This window comes from Epinephelus fuscoguttatus, linkage group LG18, assembly GCF_011397635.1.
Source record: "Epinephelus fuscoguttatus linkage group LG18, E.fuscoguttatus.final_Chr_v1".
In the NCBI taxonomy this organism is placed as follows: Eukaryota; Metazoa; Chordata; class Actinopteri; order Perciformes; family Serranidae; genus Epinephelus; species Epinephelus fuscoguttatus.
Window position 1 is genome coordinate 2,122,008 of NC_064769.1, and position 18,363 is coordinate 2,140,370.

An 18,363-nucleotide genomic window follows, 5' to 3' on the forward strand; every position below is an offset into this window, starting at 1 on the left:
ACAGCCCCTGGCTATCCACCCTGGTGCACTTGTGACACGCACTCCTCTTTAATGCAGCCATCTCCCCATCCACAAACAGAGCCCGGCATCAGAGAACGGACCGTTGCTCGCCTTCAATGATTTCTGAAGGAAAAAGGCATTACCTTCCAACAACAACAAAGCAACTTTGTTCAAGCTATACACAGCTTCCATTAGAACTCCAGCAGCATCCGCACTTCCGGCCACCACACCAGAGCTAATCAACGCCAGTGTCATCTCGAATGACGTCACCAGGCTTCTGCTGCCTCCAGGGCTACAACCTGCATCATTAGCCTTCCCGTAGTGGGGGCCAGGTTGTATTACCTTCTGTGCTTGCTCCCTCTGTGTCTGACATTTCTCAAATAATCTCAGCTTTCAGCTTTAAAGTGATGGACTTTGTCACAAAATTGAAAACAGATATTTTTCTCCTACAAGAAACCCACTTGCTAAAGTCAGAAGAAAAATCTCTTAAAAATCCAAATTTTAATCAAATTTTTTCATCCTGCTATAACAGCAGACAAAGAGGTGTCTCTATCATGGTCCACAAGAGACTACCATTTACTTTAAACATCACGGTAACAGACCCAGAAGGCCGCTACATCATTATTCAGGCAACAATCTTTAACAAATTATATACAATCGTTAATCTGTATGCCCCTAATAATGATGATCCATGGGCCTTCTTTCACACAATCTTCTCTCTACTATCCAACCTATCAGACAGCTCAACAACTATAATTGGAGGAGACTTTAACACAGTCCTAAATGCTTCATTAGACTGATCTAGTAACTCAGTACACACAAAACAATCACAGTCGGCTAAGGTAATACAGGAATATATGGATGATTTTGGGCTTGGCGATGGCTGGAGACTCAAATACCCATCGAAGAGGGAATATACTTTCTTCTCTCCTGTGCATCGCTCATTTTCAAGAATTGACTTTTTTCTCTTAAATAACTCCATCTCACAAAAAATTACCACAAAAATACACTGATCATCATCAGCGACCATGCACCAATATCACTCAATCTGCAAATAGAAACCACCCATAAACGGTCCCCAACATGGCGCTTTATTATCTCTTTACTTAAAGACCCAGACTTTGATAAAATGGTGAGACGGGAGTGGGCAAACTTTCTTGAAGATAATGACTCTCCAAATTTATCTCCATCTTTAATATGGGAAACTGGGAAGGCAGTAATCAGAGGAAAAATTATATCATACTCCTCCTACAAGAAGAAACAGGAATTGCAAGCAGAAAAAAAAACATTGAGGAAAAAATTAAACAACTAACACAGGAATATGCAAACAATCCAAGTGATCAAGTATGGACCCAATTACAGTGTACAAAATCGCAACTGGCTCCTCCGAGAACCGTCACCTTATCGTGGTGGAGGAGTTTGAGTGCCCTAATGACCCTAGGAGCTATGCTGTCGGGGGCATTTTGCCCCTGGTAGGGTTTCCCATGGCAGATTGGTTCTGGGCGAAGGGTCAGACGAAGAACGGTTCAAAAGACCCTTCATGATGGTTATGATCAAGGATACGTGTACCCGGCCCGGAGGGTTACCGGGGCCCCGCCCTGGAGCCAGGCCTGGGGTTGGGGTCTGTGGGCGAGCACCTGGTGGTCGGGCCTTCGCCCATGGGGTCCGGCCGGGCCCAGCCCGAACCGGCTACATGGGTTCGTCCCCCTGCAGGCCCACCACCCGTAGAGGGATCCAGAAGGGTTCGGTGCAATGTGGATTGGGCAGCAGACCAAGGCGGGGGCCTTGGTGGTCCGATCCTCGGTTACAGAAGTTGGCTCTTGGGACATGGAATGTCACCTCTCTGGCGGGGAAGGAGCCGGAGCTTGTGGAAGAGGCTGAGCGCTACCGGCTAGATATAGTCGGCCTCACCTCGACACATAGTTCCGGCTCTGGAACCCTAGTCCTTGAGAGGGGTTGGACTCTCTCCTTCACTGGAGTTGCTCCAGGTGAGAGGCGGAGGGCCGGGGTGGGCTTTCTGATAGCCCCCAGACTCTCTCCCTGTACGTTGGGGTTTACCCCAATAGACGAAAGGGTTGCTTCCCTGCGCCTTCGGGTCAGGGAACGGGTCCTGACTGTTGTCTGTGCTTATGCACCGAACAACAGTTCAGAGTACCCACCCTTTTTGGAGTCCCTGGGACAGGTGCTGGACAGTGCCCCAACCGGGGACTCCATTGTTCTGCTGGGGGACTTCAACGCTCACGTGGGCAATGACAGCGGGACCTGGAGGGGCGTGATTGGGAGGAACAGCCTGCCCGATCTGAACCCGAGTGGTGTTCAGTTATTGGACTTCTGTGTGGGTCGCAGTTTGGCCATAACTAACACCATGTTCAAACATAAGGATGTCCATCGGTGCATGTGGCACCAGGACAGCCTAAGTCGCAGGTCAATGATCGACTTTGTAGTCGTATCATTTGACCTGCGGCCATATGTTCTGGACACTCGGGTGAAGAGAGGAGCAGAGCTGTCAACTGATCACCACCTGGTGGTGAGTTGGATCAGATGGTGGGGGAGGACCAGACCTGGCAGGCCCAAACGAACAGTGAGGGTCTGCTGGGAACGCCTGGCGGAAGAACCTGTCCAGATGATCTTCAACTCCCACCTCCGGGAGAGCTTCGACCGCGTCCCGAGGGCGGAGGGGGACATTGAGTCCGAATGGGCCTTGTTCCGCTCTGCCATTGTTGAGGCGGTGGTCGTGAGCTGTGGCCGCAAGGCCGCTGGTGCCAGTCGCGGCGGTGCCGTCAGGCTGAAGCAGGAGGCCTACAGGGCATGGTTGGTCTGTGGGTCTCCGGAAGCAGCTGACGGGTACCGGCGGGCCAAGTGGAGCGCCGCGGCGGCAGTCGTGGAGGCAAAAACTCGGGCGTGGGAGGAGTTCGGTGAGGCCATGGAGGAAGACTATCGATCGGCTCCAAAGAGGTTCTGGCAAACCATCCGGCGCCTCAGGGGGGGAAGGCGGCAACTTGCTCACACTGTTTACAGTGGGGGCGGGGAGCTGCTGACGTCAACTGGGGACATTGTCGGGCGGTGGAAGGAATACTTTGAGGAGCTCCTCAATCCCACCAACACGTATTCCAGTGAGGAAACAGAGACGGGGGTCTCAGGGGCGGGTCGTCCAATTTCTGGGGCAGAAGTCGCCGAGGTGGTGAAACAACTCCGAGGCGGCGGAGCCCCGGGGGTGGATGAGATTCGTCCCGGATATCTCAAGGCTCTGGATGTTGTAGGGCTGTCTTGGCTGACACGCCTCTGCAGCATTGCGTGGACATCGGGGGCAGTGCCTCTGGAGTGGCAGACCGGGGTGGTGGTCCCCATTTTCAAGAAAGGGGACCAGAGGGTGTGTTCCAACTACAGGGGGATCACACTCTCAGCCTACCCGGTAAGGCCCACCCAGGGTGCTGGAGAAGAGGGTCCGGTCGATAGTTGAACCTCGGATCGAGGAGGAGCAATGTGGTTTTCGTCCCGGACGCGGAACCGTGGACCAGCTCTTTACCCTCGCCAGGGTGCTGGAGGGGGCATGGGAGTTCGCCCAACCAGTCCACATGTGTTTTGTGGATTTGGAGAAGGCTTACGACCGTGTCCCCAGGGGCATCCTGTGGGGGGTGCTCCGGGAGTATGGGGTGGGTGGCCCCTTGCTAAGGGCCATCCAGTCCCTGTACCGAAGGAGCATGAGTCTGGTTCGCGTGGCTGGCAGTAAGTCGGACCTGTTCCCGGTGAGGGTTGGACTCCGCCAGGGCTGCCCTTTGTCACCGGTTCTGTTCATAACTTTTATGGACAGAATTTCTAGGCGCAGCCGAGTGGTGGAGGGTGTCAGGTTCGGTGATGGGAGAATCTCGTCCCTGCTTTTTGCGGATGACGTGGTCCTCCTAGCTCCATCGAACAGTGACCTCCAGCTCTCACTGGGGCGGTTCGCAGCCGAGTGTGAAGCGGCTGGGATGAGAATCAGCACCTCCAAGTCCGAGGCCATGGTCCTCAGCCGGAAAAGGGTGGATTGCCCACTCCAGGTCAGGGGGGAGGTCCTTCCTCAGGTGGAGGAGTTTAAGTATCTCGGGATCTTGTTCACGAGTGAGGATAGGATGGAGCGGGAGATTGACAGGCGGATTGGGGCAGCGTCAGCAGTGTTGCGGGCGCTTAACCGGTCCGTTGTGGTGAAAAGGGAGCTTAGCCAGAAAGCGAAGCGGGGTTGGGTGGGGGCCCGTTGGGTTTCCTTGGGTTTCCTCGTGACACCGGGGTCTGGCTGGCGCCACCTTCTAGCCCCTCTCATCCATCCCTCCAGCCTTCAGGCTGGGCCTACACTGGCCTGGCCTCCTAAACCACATTTAGTTCACCCACCACACATTCCACAGTTTTAACGCACCACATACATTCTCTTCGAGGTGCAGACCACTGATGGATTGGGGGGCTTCATGATGGGGCAGGCTATGGGACAGTGGTGTCCTGTAGCCCTCCATACTGCCCCCCGGCCCATCCTTATCTGTCCTCCAATTTTAAAGCACCACACACACCTACATCCTGGGGGACAGATGGGAACAGGTTCCAGGTGCCTTAAGGCCACACGGGCTGCAGGACAGCAGTGTGCTGTAGCCATCAGCCTTGCCCCCACCTGTCTCCTATGTCCCTCAATTTTAATGCACCACATCACATTTATGGGCACTCATATTCACAGTCACGGTGTAGGGTTAACGTTTCTCCGTCAGGGATCGGAGAATCATAGTAAGAGGGGGAGTGGTGGGTTTAGACACACTGTAGATACGCATTGGGCGGTGGGTGGGTGGGCCCTCCTGCCCCGCCCGTCTGGGGTGTGTCTCTGGCTCCCTGGGGGTGCTGGCCATTGCCGCCCCGGGTCCTTGGGCCTGCGTGATGTCCTGCGGCCTCTGCAGCTCCTTGGGCGTGGGGTCTGGGCGCTCCTGCGGTCTTGGGGTGCCATACCGCCCGCCTTCCCCCGCAGGGCTGGCCCTGGACCCTGGTGATGGTTTTCATAAACACATTGGGAGGGTTCAAGTACACGCATGCATGTTCGATACTTCAGCTCCGTGACGCATCGCAAAGAACCGATGGGATCACTTAAAATTGGGCCCACTTGCTTCTCGAACCTACCACACTGCGCTGGCAACTCTTCTCCACAATCGGGCTTTCCTCCTCCACCAGGACTCTCACATTTTTGGTGTTCAGTATAGACTTCTCTTTTGTTTTTGTTTTTCAGTACAGTATAGTAGACGTGTATATATTTATTTTTGATAATCTGTATGGAGCACAACCACCTCAAGGCCACAATACATCAGCTACACTGCCTGTTTCTCCTCTGTTTTTTTTGTTTGTTTGTTTGTTTGTTTGCTTGTTTGTTTGTGTTGTGCCGTACAAGGATGTATAACAAAGGCCTACACTTTATCCATAAACTTTTGGGCCTACATGTAACAATCAAAGCCTGAGACCACATGTTGGCGCCCAAAAGAACAAAGGAATCAGTCAACCCCCTTTCTCTGTGTGAATCAGCTGATTCAACCCCAACACAGCACCCCAGCTGACCAGCAGAGGTCCCCTGAAACACAGCTCCCATTGGGTGAAATCCGCCACGTCCAACCCCGCACCGGTGACGTCACGCCGGGGTATATCATCACAGAGCATACCTGAGGGAAACGCTTCTGGCTGTGATCCTCATAGCTAATAGAAGTATCCACAACTGTTCCTAAAGCTTAGCAACTCGTCCCACGTGGCGAACGCTTTAGAAAGAGTTATTACTGTGCACAGTTAGACGCGTTTTAGGCCTACGGATTTCCCTCGCTGGTCGAGCTGATCTCCTCTCCTCTTCCTCACTCTGTGCGCCGAGGAACACAGAATAGCCCGGTACGAGACCACGGATTGACCCTCTCACCCGGATGCCCGCGGATGCGAAGTTTGGTAGATAACAAGGACTGCCTGCTTCAAGAAGAAGGACAAGGACCCCCTTCTTTCCCCGAGTGATTCCCCGCTACGAGCCGGAATTAACTCGCCTCGCCAGAGACTTGCCCCCTCGCCGAGGATCCGTTAGCCGCTGTGAGCCGCTAACCACTTCACCTCTGCCGTAACAAAGGATGCACGAGGAACGACCGACACATCACTCCACCTTCTGCAACAGTAAGAGGCTTTAGCTCTGGGCAGATAGTAGTTAGTGTGTGTTTTCTTTTTAAGTTTGTAAGGGCTTGTTGATACGGACCGCCGCGTCCGATTTTGGCTGCATTGATATTGTAAAAATATTGCCTGTGTTGCTGCTGTCTGTTATTCTCCTGCCCGTTTGTGTCTGCTTGTAATACGTAGTGATCCGACCTCGTCGGACCGCTATTGTGTCGCCCCGCACACGGGATTGATCAGTACTTCGGCTGTGTTGGTTCAATGTCCAGATTCACACCGCTCACCAGCTGAGCCAAGCGCGTCTCTGCGTAACACAGACGGGTTACTGCATCTCAATACCGCCTGCGTGACCACACTTCTGAGTGCTTCCCTTTCTCTCTTCCTCTCTTCCACTAACCTACACTTGGAGCCGAGCAATTCGAACTTCCCTCTCTACCGGCTCCCCTCCTTTTTCTGAGTGCGTGCTTTCTTGGCAAGCCGCCATTGCGTGACGTAGCTCGCAGCGTCACAGCCGCCATCTTGCTACGCTCATACGCCTCTCTCTCTCACACACCCACTCGCTCAGACATACATACATACACACACACACACACACACACATTCTCGCTCACTCACCCACTTTCTCCCACACCCTCATACACACACACACACACACGCACACACACACACACCCTTTTTGATGCTTGCTGGTTGAGTCGGTAATGTTTTATAGTTGATAGGGTTTATAGAGCAATGTTGATGTTGGTTGTAAATTAATGTCATCAGTGTGAATAAACCCTGTTATACTGCAAAGAGAAGTTGCTCTGGTTTTGCATTGTATACTGTGATGAAGCTGGTTGACAAAGTCAGTGCCTGAGCTCCACTCCTTCCTGTTCATCTTATAGTTGCTGATATCTCCCTAGAATTAGCTTCCTAAGTGAACACTCTTGAGACTGAATTTACGTCTGATCATTGGTCCGGTTTTCCCGGTGGTGCCCCGCTGTAAGCTAATTCGATTATTATGCTTATGTAATAATTAATTAATTATTAATTAATTAATCAAATATTTTAATAATCCATAATTAATATTAATAATTATGAATTATTGCCAGTGATCATATTTAGCTCCTCCTCTTCCCAACATTTGTTTTTTCCTCCTTATTCTCCGCATGCACTGTCGCTATATAACTCAGGACTTAAGCAACTGCCCCTCAATCCCCCCTGCTTGTTCCTTACTTTCCCCTTGACACACTTTGGTGTATCATGGCCCTCCCTGGCTCATATTAGGAAATTTTTCCAATAAAGGCTGATAGGCTAGTCTCCAGGGAGGGTGGGTGCGGCCACGCACAGTATGGGTATAAAATACCTGACTGCAGCTTTCTTCTCATCTCGTGTTCGCAGGCTTCACAAAATCCCTGTGCACATACATCCTTTCATCCCATCATTCCTTTCCTCCACCCTTTCTTCAGCCGCATACAGTAACACGGCTCTTGCTCCTTCCTTTTCCATCATAGCCAACACCGCAGCACAAGAGCCCCATCCAATTTCTTACTGGCGACTCTCGGCCACCTCAGTTGTGCCATTCACATAATTCCACAAGCCACATCATTCCTGTCAAATCTTTTAACTAAAGCCGCACCCATCCCCTCTCTCCATGATAAAGTTGTTTTGGATGATGCATGCAAAATGGAAATGCGTTTGTGGCAATATTTCCTTTCTTCTTGGAACTGCATTTTCTTTCTGCTCTGATGATTTCATAGTAATTTTTAGTAAGTGTCAAAGATGATGTAAAAAAAAAGTACAGCGGACAAGCTTCAAACGTTACATGTTGACATCTCAGCCTACCGCTGATCACAATCAGTTGCCTGTTTTTTCTTGTTTTGTTTCTACTTTTTTAATCCCCCTGAGGGGAAATTCAATTTTTTTACATTTTTTTTGTCATTAACACAGGTCCGAAAGACACACACATGCACAAACAGGACCTATACATGCACAAAGTGGAGAGATGTCAGACTGAGGGGGCTGCCTTGGTCAGGCGCCCCGAGCAGTTGGGGGGTTCCGTGTATGTCGTAGAGACATGAAACTTTGCACAGAGATGCCTCTCCTCACGAGGAACAAATTTGTCTCAAGAACCCATAACTTCCAGTTATATAGATTGTTTGCCATTTTGAATTTTTTGAAAAACACTTCAAATCGATCTCTTCCTGGGAAGTTTGACTGATCTGCATGAAACTCGGTGAACATAATCTAGGGACCAATATCTAAAGTTCCCTCTTGGCGAAAGTTGGAAAACTTACTAATACTGAGCTTCTATAAGGCAATAAATAATGGCTCATCACATAAAGGTGTATAACATCTCAAGGGTTTCACCAATCACCATGCAACTTTGTAGGCATATGACCACACATATTCTGAGGGGATCCCTCCATTATTGACCCAATCAAACAAAATGGAGGTGCTAGACAGCTAATTTCTTATCTAGGCCTAACCGCCATGTAAGTGACTCACAGTGTGCCGAGGTTGCCAGATGTGGGCGCTGTAACCTGTGTCATAATACTTGGGCGAAGTGCCCGGAAGCTTTATGTACCTCCTTACCTCTTTTCCTCTTTCGGCTCCTCGCAGTAATGGTGATCCTCCAGAAAAGCTGTGAGTTGACATTTATTTGTGCCTTTGTTAAAATTTGTCTTTGTTGTTTTATTGTTTGTTAAATCTCCTGGTTAATTGGTGTTTAATTTTGTGTCGGGTAGCGATAGTGCCCGAAATGGCAGATTGACAGGAGGAAAAGAGGACGCTAGATAAAGTTTGCACCCTTGGTGAGCAGAGCGAGGTGCGTTCATGATTTTAACTCTTGATAAATGTATTATTAAAATAATTAAATAATGTTTGTAAAGTGACCGATTTGTTGAGCTGCATGATGAATTGATGCATGATGAACAGGATTTAATTGACTGTATTCGTCTTTTTAGTTTCGCGGTGTAAATGGTGAGGACGGAGAATAAAAATCCATTGTTGCACCCATAAAGGAGACTCTCTGCGTGTTTCATAAAGCCAATGGCAGCTACACGCCATATCAATTTTTACTAAACTTGGTAGTTATGTAGAACAGGACGCCTCAAGGTGACTGGAGAAATTTAACTCTAATTGGCAACTGGGCAGCACTATAACAACAGAAAAATGCTTAAAAAATGCTAAAATACTTTTCTAATTAATCTAATAATCTAATTTTTGGTATGACTAAGTCATGGTATGGTATGCTGTACATAATCACGGAAACTGTCTGTGTGTCATTCTGTCAGTCAGTCAGTCATTCTACCAGTGCGCCCCACGTTTAAGTTAATTCAACATATAAACACTTTAACTATCTGCCTTTCAATGTACTACCTCAACTACTAATGTACAGTTTTAGCCCAATGTGACGGCCCCTGCTTGCCTGCGTGGGTTGGTTCAGCGAGTTGGCATGCTGTTGTGATGATGTAATTGGTGACATGTGTCCTGTTGTCTTTCTACCGAGGTCATCAGCTGATTAATTATCTGGATCACGAGCACCTGGCGTGGACAGATATAAACAGTGCTCTCTGACTCCGTGCTCTCTCTCGCTCTCTCCCGACTCTTCACCAGCGCCCGTACTTTTGTTTGGCTTTTCCATTTATTTTAGGTTATCTCATTCTCCACAACACCACACCTCACATGCTCCACACATCCACATGTACACTACTGATCACGCTAACAAACACACCCCATACCTGCATTATGTTTATTTATGTTGCATTACTTAAATAAATATACTTTTGTATTTGAGTTCGCGCTGTGTCTCTCCGTTTTTGTCATTGCCTGTGAGCCGGGTTATGACAAAATGGGGGCTCATCTCGGTTACGCGCAATTTGGTTACATGTGAGTAGATTTGGTTTAGATACATTTGTAGTTTTCTAATGTTTGGTTTCTAGTTGCATGTTTGGTTTTGGTTTGGGTTTTGGGTCAGGATTGTGTTAGTAAACTGCCCAGATAGCACACATACATCTGGCCGACGTTCGCCCGATGTATCAAGTTTAGATCGTTAAGACGTAGCAGGGAGAGCATTTGCTCATTGCCAAGACGTCGCTGAGACGTCGGCCTTTAATCAAAAATGACTACCACGCGACGTTCAAACGATCAATGAAAGAAGTTGCGCTCAGTGGGAGCTCCTTCATTAATATTCATATGCTTCGTTAACTAGCCTATGACCTTTATTCATTTAGGTCGGACCTTACAAACTACAAATATTTTACCATTCGCTGTGAGAAATTAATGCTACTATTCAAAAATAGCTGACTGTTACCCTATTTCGTGTGTAAGTGTGCACAATGAAGAGACAAAAGTCAATTTGACAAACTTTATTTTCAAATTTCCACAAACAATATCTGATGGCCAGTCCGCTTCTCCTGGCAGCCTGCAAGACACAGAAAAGACGATGAGCACGCAACTTCAAGAAACAAATCCCAACTTCACCACTGTATTTTTTTAGCATTTCAGCTGTCTTTTAGCCAGATTGAAGGCTTTGGGTCCGTCACTCTGCTTAATTTAGTGTTGAAACGGGATCCGGCGTTAACTCTGTTAACTGTTAACAGCAGCTTAACAATCAGCCCTTAATGTCGGAAAAACAGTGGTTTCAAAGCTGCGCTATTACCTGTAGCCAGAGAGTCAGTTTACCTTGCAGGGGAGCAGGGCCGTATGCAGGATTTTTGAAATACCGAGGTCATTTAGTCGTGGTGCACGTGGGGGGGGTCCGAAATTTTTGTCAATTATATATCAAAAGCCTTCAATCTGGTGTACTTTGACAGCCAAATTAAAAGGCTACATCTATAAAGAACTACACACATCATATTAGATTAATCCCATCTTATCATGTTTCTCTTCCCACTTCATACTACAGCGTAATTGCCTTTCACCAAACTTTGTTTGTGGGTATTTATAATTATGTTTGAACCACTTATTCTTTAGCAGGAAGTACTTCTCTTCATCTGTCAGTTGTCAGTTATATTAATTTTTATATCAATGAAAAAAACAAATCCGTGTGACTAAATTCTTACATTTTTACATGTATCTCACCATAGCAAGTTGGAAGATGACATATTCTGCCATATATGAAGAGGGGAGACTCTCTGGAATCTGGCAATATAAGAACCATGATGGTGGGACATTCTGTCACTTCACAGCTGTCCAAAACATGTGGTTTGTGCCAGGCGGACATGATTGCCAGTATATTTTCATTATTGCAGAAAATTCCATTGACTCATTCACAAGTCAAAAATGTGTTTCATTTGAAATAAACATACAATATTTACATCTAAGATAATAGAAAAATAGTCAACCAAGTGCATTGATTTCCTCCAAGACGATATTTGCCACTTTGCAGTAAAAAAAAATTCTGGACGTTTTCTTGTCTTCTTGTGCGCTGGTCTTGTCATACAAAGTTTGATTGAGTGACAACTGGAGAATATGGAGATTGCATCTTGAAAGCCGGACTACAAATGTGGATAGACAGGGAGAAACACACACAAGCCTGAGACATGGTAAGATACGATATTCCTCACTATATGAAGTGACTGATAAGAAGATCTGTATAACGGATTGTAAAGAAATTCATCAGGTTTTTATTTTGTAGACAACTGATCTGTATTTATAGCGTGATGGGATGACAGCACAATGATGTGTGTGGTATCCTCGGAAAGCTCTGGTCCTGCACTTTCATATGATATGTGTGGCATTTCTGTGCGACCCTGCATTCATGAGTAATCCATCTAAGAATAATGTGTGTGCAAAGCGGTCTTAAGGACAGAGGGATGTCGTATGCTGTAAAGCCCTGTGAGGCAAATTGTGATTTGTGATATTGGGCTTTATAAATAAAATTGATTGATTGATTGATTGAAAGCTGTATGAAAGCTGCGTCGATCAAACAAGAGTACCAAAATTTTCTTTTTTAAATAATTGTTATTATAGAGAAGAGAGAGTCACTCAATCACCTTCCATCAGTCCTCCCACGTACTTTCACCGCACAAATGAAATGGTTTATTTTTATTTTCATTTTATTCATTCATTTAGGTCGGGAAAAAATACCGAGGTCATGACCTCGGTGTCCTCAATGGTAGTTACGTCCTTGCAGGGAAGGAGACCTCGACTGATATATTGCCCATAAAATCACATTAACAACATACCGAAGGCATCTTTAAACTTCACTATTTGACCTCTGCGCTCCTCTCCGCTTCTCTCACCCACAGTTGAGCACCCGTTCTGGGATACACAGTGTTGGCCCGCCCCGCCTTACCTCCTCGCTCCTCTCCGCTCCTCTCACCCACAGTTGAGCACCCGTCCTGGGATACACAGTGTCGGCCTGCCCGGCCTAACCTCCGCGCTCCTCTCCGCGCTCCTCTCCGCTCCTCTCACCCACACTTGAGCATCCGTCCAGGCCACGGACGTAAGGCCGGAGGGCAGCGGAGATCAGGCCGGGCGGGATCATAGGTGACTGGATCCCAAGTCTCGAGCCCTGCCCAGGACCACGGGTGGCAGCTCCAGGCACTTCCACTTTAACCCAAAACGAGCGCTCACGATAACCATTTGAGCAGATAACGTCAGCTTGGGAAAATAAAATGAAAACACCACAGTTGTAGCCTGTTAGCTAACATGAGCTAAACTACCTAACAACGGACAAAAGATAACGTTAGCTGGTAGGGACATGTGCTATACACCCAGTCGCGCCTCGCCACTCACCAGGAACCTCTTTTAACGGTCACATAATAAACAACATAGTTATTTTCTGCCAGTTTATTCCAGTTAGCTTACCTGAAACCAACTGATGAGATGCTGTGTCCTGCGAGCTCAGTTCCAAACAAAGACCGCGGAGATGAAATTCTGCCTTCTGTGGCGACTTCCGTATGTGGGCAGGTATATTCTACGGCACTGGGCCGACCCAGTGCCGTAGAATATAACAGTTGTCTCATGTATAAAGTGTTCCCGAATACTGTATGCATTCAACCACTATGGAATACGTCTGTGGGTAGACAAAAGTGAGTTGTGTGTGGGAAGTCACGCAGGCACAATTTGGTGCAGACCAGTTTGCCAAGACCAAAAAGGGCAAGACAAGGCTTAGAGCAGATTTAATTCCCACCATCTTTGTGCATCATGCTGTGAGCGCCCTTGCACCACAATCCACCCCTGGACCTGTAACATCATTGTTATTGCCACTCCTGAACTGTAACATGAATGGTCCTCATCCTGCAGCACTCCTGATACGAGGCACACAGCATCACTGCAGTATAATTCCTTAAAATGTTTACTTATATTTCAGTGTTGGGTGTTGTTGTAACTGATCAGCACACTGGAAACCAGCAGGTGGGTCTACCAGCTCTGGTGTATTAATATGCAACTTGTCATAGTGACTGACTGGCAAGCCAATTTGCTTTTGTTGTGCTAACCTCAGCCTCTGCCTACTGTGTTTCATATGACAGGCCCTCAAATATTCATCCCTATCTCATAAGTTATCAGACTTTGATCCTGTGTCTGGTCGTCCCTGTGTCCACAGTTATCTCTTTATTTGAAAAGGTCTAGGCTATTTAATTGTTTAATATCATCACACTGTTATTTATATAAGCAGGGGATTTTAATACAAAGTTGTAACCACTGCACGTGAATGCCTGAATCGGTCAGATCTGCACTCCAGAGGAGAGCCTTCATTAGACTATACAATATCGCCCACTACTGGATTTGTAAGTTAATGAACTGTAATTAAAACTCTGCTTTAATTAGCCGCTATAAAACAACATGACCCTCTTCTATTTTATAATGCCTCCTAATATTATAATATTATAATGATGGTAACTGGGAATATCCAGTGTATTACAATTTCAAAGTAACTTGCCCAACACTGTATATCATATATTATATTCAATATAATTACTTATATAATTAATATAAAATGCAGTATAATACATATTAAGTATGATTCCTTATCTCTGGAACTACTTGAAACACACCTTGTTAAGTTTTAAGTCTCACCAAGATCGACTCTTAACTGCAGCGTCCTCTCTCACACAGTGGTCCTGCGGCATCACTGCTCCGCCACCACCCAGTGCTCCTACAGAAGGTTACAAATATACAAGATTACATATCTAATACTGTGATAGAATATATGTTTAGCACGATCATATGTATATCACAGTAATATATACATACATTTGGCATTTAGAATAATTCCCCATTTAGCTTGGTATGTTTCATTCATTCATTCATTCATCTTCTAACCGCTTCATCCTCTTGAGGGTCGCGCGGGGGCTGGAGCATATCCCAGCTACATCGGGCGAGAGGCAGGGTACACCCTGGACAGGTCGCCAGACTATCGCAGGGCTGACACATAGAGACAAACAACCATTCACACTCACATTCACACCTACGGACAATTTAGAGTCACCAATTAACCTAGTCCCCAATCTGGCCAGCCTAAGGCACACCTGTGCAATATTCATGCTGTCTAATCAGCATCTTGATATGCCACACCTGTGAGGTGGGATGGATTATCTCGGCAAAGGAGAAGTGCTCACTAACACAGATTTAGACAGATTTGTGAACAATATTTGTGAGGAAATGGTCTTTAGTGTGGATAGAAAATGTTTTAGATCTTTGAGTTCAGCTCATGAAAAATGGGAGCAAAAACAAAAGTGGTGCGTTTATATTTTTGTTCAGTGTATATATATATATATATATATATCCCACTCTGGGGTTGAGGTGAATAAAAGCACTGTGTTGTGATCTAAATAATGTGCTGTTGCTATCTGCAGAAAGTATTAAAGCATGAAATCCCGCATTTTTAATGTACGAAAGCATCCTGTATCATAACTACATGTGTGCCGTTTGTAACAAACCAAACCGCGTGAAAATCAGTTGAAAATTCAGCGAGTTATTCTATTTTACTTGTGCATACAGCTCCTTCCTCAATAGAAGTGAATGCACTGTGGAGGCGAAGCGAGACCCATCCAAGATGGCGGCCGGCGAGGACGTCGGCTCTGATTGGCAGCGGCAGTCAATGCGGCGTCTATGTATATATGTCTATGGTTAAAAGTGCATCACAGCCGGTCTTTTCTGCTGTAACTCCATTGCGCTGCTAGCATGTGCCGCTTACTTCCAGGAATTATTGAGAGGCTCCGTGAACCGCCATTGCTGTGAAAAAAATGGCCCATTAGAGTGAACGGAGATGACGCGACTCTCTATTCAAGGGCTCTGGGCCGACCCAAAGCCAACGACGTTTGCTGAGCTGGGACAAAAGAGTATTAAATTTAAAGATATCCGCCAATGCAGCCGACGCTTGTCAGACGTCATAAATTCAAGGCCGATGTGTTGTCCTCAGGCCGACATCGACGTAAAGTTTTCTTGTTTTTTTTTTTTTTTTTGTCTGGCCCTAGAGGTAAGTGGAAATGGCTGAATTCGATGCATTCGTTGCGGCTCCGTCAGAGGAGACATTGGAGAGATGTACAAAAGAGCAGTTAATTAAACTGGCTGATCATTATTCGGTGGACGTGGGGGATAGGAAACTTAAAGGGGAGATTAAAGTGGCTTTGAAAGTAAAGCTCGTGGAGCTGGGAATTTTTAGATCTGTTCCTGTGTCTTTGGCGCCACCTGCTGTTTCTATGCCTGTCCAGGCACAGGGGCTGGCTCTTGAACAGCAAAAGGAGCTTCTCTTGCTACAGATGGAACATGATAAAATTAAGTTTGAGATGGAAGCTAAAAAACATTTGAGCTGGAGGTGATCCGCCAGCAAACAGAAAAAGTGAAGCTGGAGCTGGGTTATCGTCAGTCTCTGGGTTATGCTGTGTCAGCAGATGAGTATGTGCTGCTCCATAAGGGCGGTTTCAGAGATCGCACACCCAGCTGCGATGATGCTGGCTGGGGTGGGAGCAGTTGCGGTGCTGCTGCGGCTGACCAGAGGCGTTCTGGGAAGCCTGGTTCATTTCAATTTGAACTTAACTCACCAAACAGTTTTGACAGCAGTGAAAGGGCCACTGGAAGGCCAATTGTCCAGTGTTGCGGTCTAAACATAGAAACTGACGTTTCGACGCTACTGCGTCTTCTTCAGAGTCAAAACCTAAAGAAGATGCAGTAGCGTCAAATCGTCAGTTTGTTTGCACCTTATTAAAAGCTCTGCAATTTTTTCAAGTGCTCCAGCCTCCTTTCATTTGGCTTCAGTCATTTTTTGAAGTGGCCCACTTGATTTAGTGTCTACTATTTTGTCCTGTGCTGTGAACACCGATTCAGGGTTTTTTGGGGGGGTTTTTTTGGCTGAAGCGCTAGAGTGCCTTTCTTTGAGGAAACTCTAATGTTAAGCCTGCAGCGGCTGTTGCACCTGTGGTTACTGGCAGTGTTTCTGAGCTGGTTTCTGATGTGGTTTTTCCTGTCTGTGATACGGATGTTTTGGAGGCATATGCTCCTTTCATTAGGAGTGGGTTTGTGTCACTGGTGGGTAGCAATGTTAAAGTCCCAGTTACCATCTTGAGAGACACGGGGGCCTTTGACTCCTTTATGGTTGAGTAAGTGCTGCCTTTGTCCGCCGAGACTGACAGCGGTGACTTTGTCCTCAGTCGCAGGATCGGAATGGCTGTTTTACCCGTTCCTTTGCATAACGTGGTGCTTGATTGTGAGCTGGTGCTGGGTGAGGTAGCTGTGGGGGTGTGGCCGGCGTTGCCTATTGAGGGGGTTAATTTTATCTTGGGCAACGGTCTGGCTGGTAAGAGAGTTTGGGCTGACATCCCTCCCTCACTTGTTGTTACACCCTGTCCGGTTGTTGATGTTTCTGACGTGAGCTCCAGTGAGGTGGCTGATGCACTGCCAGCCTGTGTGGTTACGGGTGCAATGAGTAAGGCTGAGCCGGAGTTATCTGATGGGAAGCTTGGTGACGCTGATTTCGAGGCTCCGTCTTTGTTCGATTTCCCACTGTCTGCGCCACAAGCTGAGTTGCAAAGAATAGTTTAGTAGTTTGAGATTACCAGTTATTAAGCAGTCAATTCTCCTTGGACTTCCTGTGTGCGTGAATGTAAAAAAGTAAGTGCAAGTTTACCTGCCTTTGAGTTTACTGTGTAATTATTTGGGTGGCAGGTACTGCGTTTGTGCTAAAAACATCAACTCCGTCTTACAGTTGGATACCCAGTGCCGTTTTTGCAATATGCTTGCTCCTATTATCAACACGGCAGCGACTAACAACCAACAGCAAAAACAACTCTTTCTCCAGGCAAGACAACCCGACCCCGACTATTAGTGGTGCTGTGCTGATAGCACATCGCCTAGCAGCTCATAGCCGGCTGTCACCCCGATGTGGCATCACAACGGCAGTAGCCGGGGGGCTAACACCACCAGCGGCCCTCAGCAGGGTCGCGCCGACTGCCATTAGCCCAGCAGCTGAGAGGTCCACACTAACAACACCAGCGCTAACCGGCGGGCTAACACCACCAGCAGACCTCAGCGGGGTCGCGCTGACGGCTATTAGCCCAGCAGCTGAGAGGTCCACACTAACACCACCAGCGCTAACCGGGGGGCTAACACCACCAGCGACCCAGCAGCTGGGGACTGGTGGCGGTGCCCACCATCCTGACACCGACACCGTCACCTCAGCAGCGGCTCACCTGCAACACCCGGGCACCGTTACCTCAGCAGCGGCTCACCTGCGACACCCGGGCATCATCACCTAAACAGTGGCTCACCTGCGACACCCGGGCACCATCACCTCAGCAGCGGCCAACCCAGCGGAGCCGCGCCGAGGGCAAACGGCCCAGCAGCTAGGGGTTGACTGCAGCATCCACCATCCAGACAACGTCACCTCAGCAGCGGCTCACCTGTTACACCCGGGCACCGTCAGGGCAGTAACGGCTCAACCAGTGGGGCCGTGCCGAGGGCTAGCAGCCCAGCAGCTCAACAAGGTAAAACTCAGAAACCCCATTTACAGAAAACATCGAGCAACAAAACTCTTTCAGACACTCATCCAAGCTAAAACTGTCTGGGATCCATGATGCAAAGCAAAAGGACTGTTCTGTGGTCATTTAAATATTTGCAGTATGGTCAATAAGTGTGAACAGCTGGAAGATCTACTCATGCACTCTGACTGTTTGTGTCTAACTGAAACCTGGCTTAAGCCACTATCCCCTGAAGCTCTAGTGAACATGCTAGGCTATAATGTTTTCAGAAACGATTGAGTAAAAGGGAAAGGTGGTGGGGCCTTGTTGTATGTTA

At 47.5% G+C, this 18,363-nt stretch overlaps 1 protein-coding gene across 1 annotated transcript in view; it reads left to right on the forward strand.

Moving 5' to 3' along the window:
• The window catches only part of crb2a (crumbs cell polarity complex component 2a), a 130,633-nt gene that overhangs the window by 53,028 nt on the left and 59,242 nt on the right, over window positions 1-18,363 (forward strand). The window lies entirely within an intron of this gene.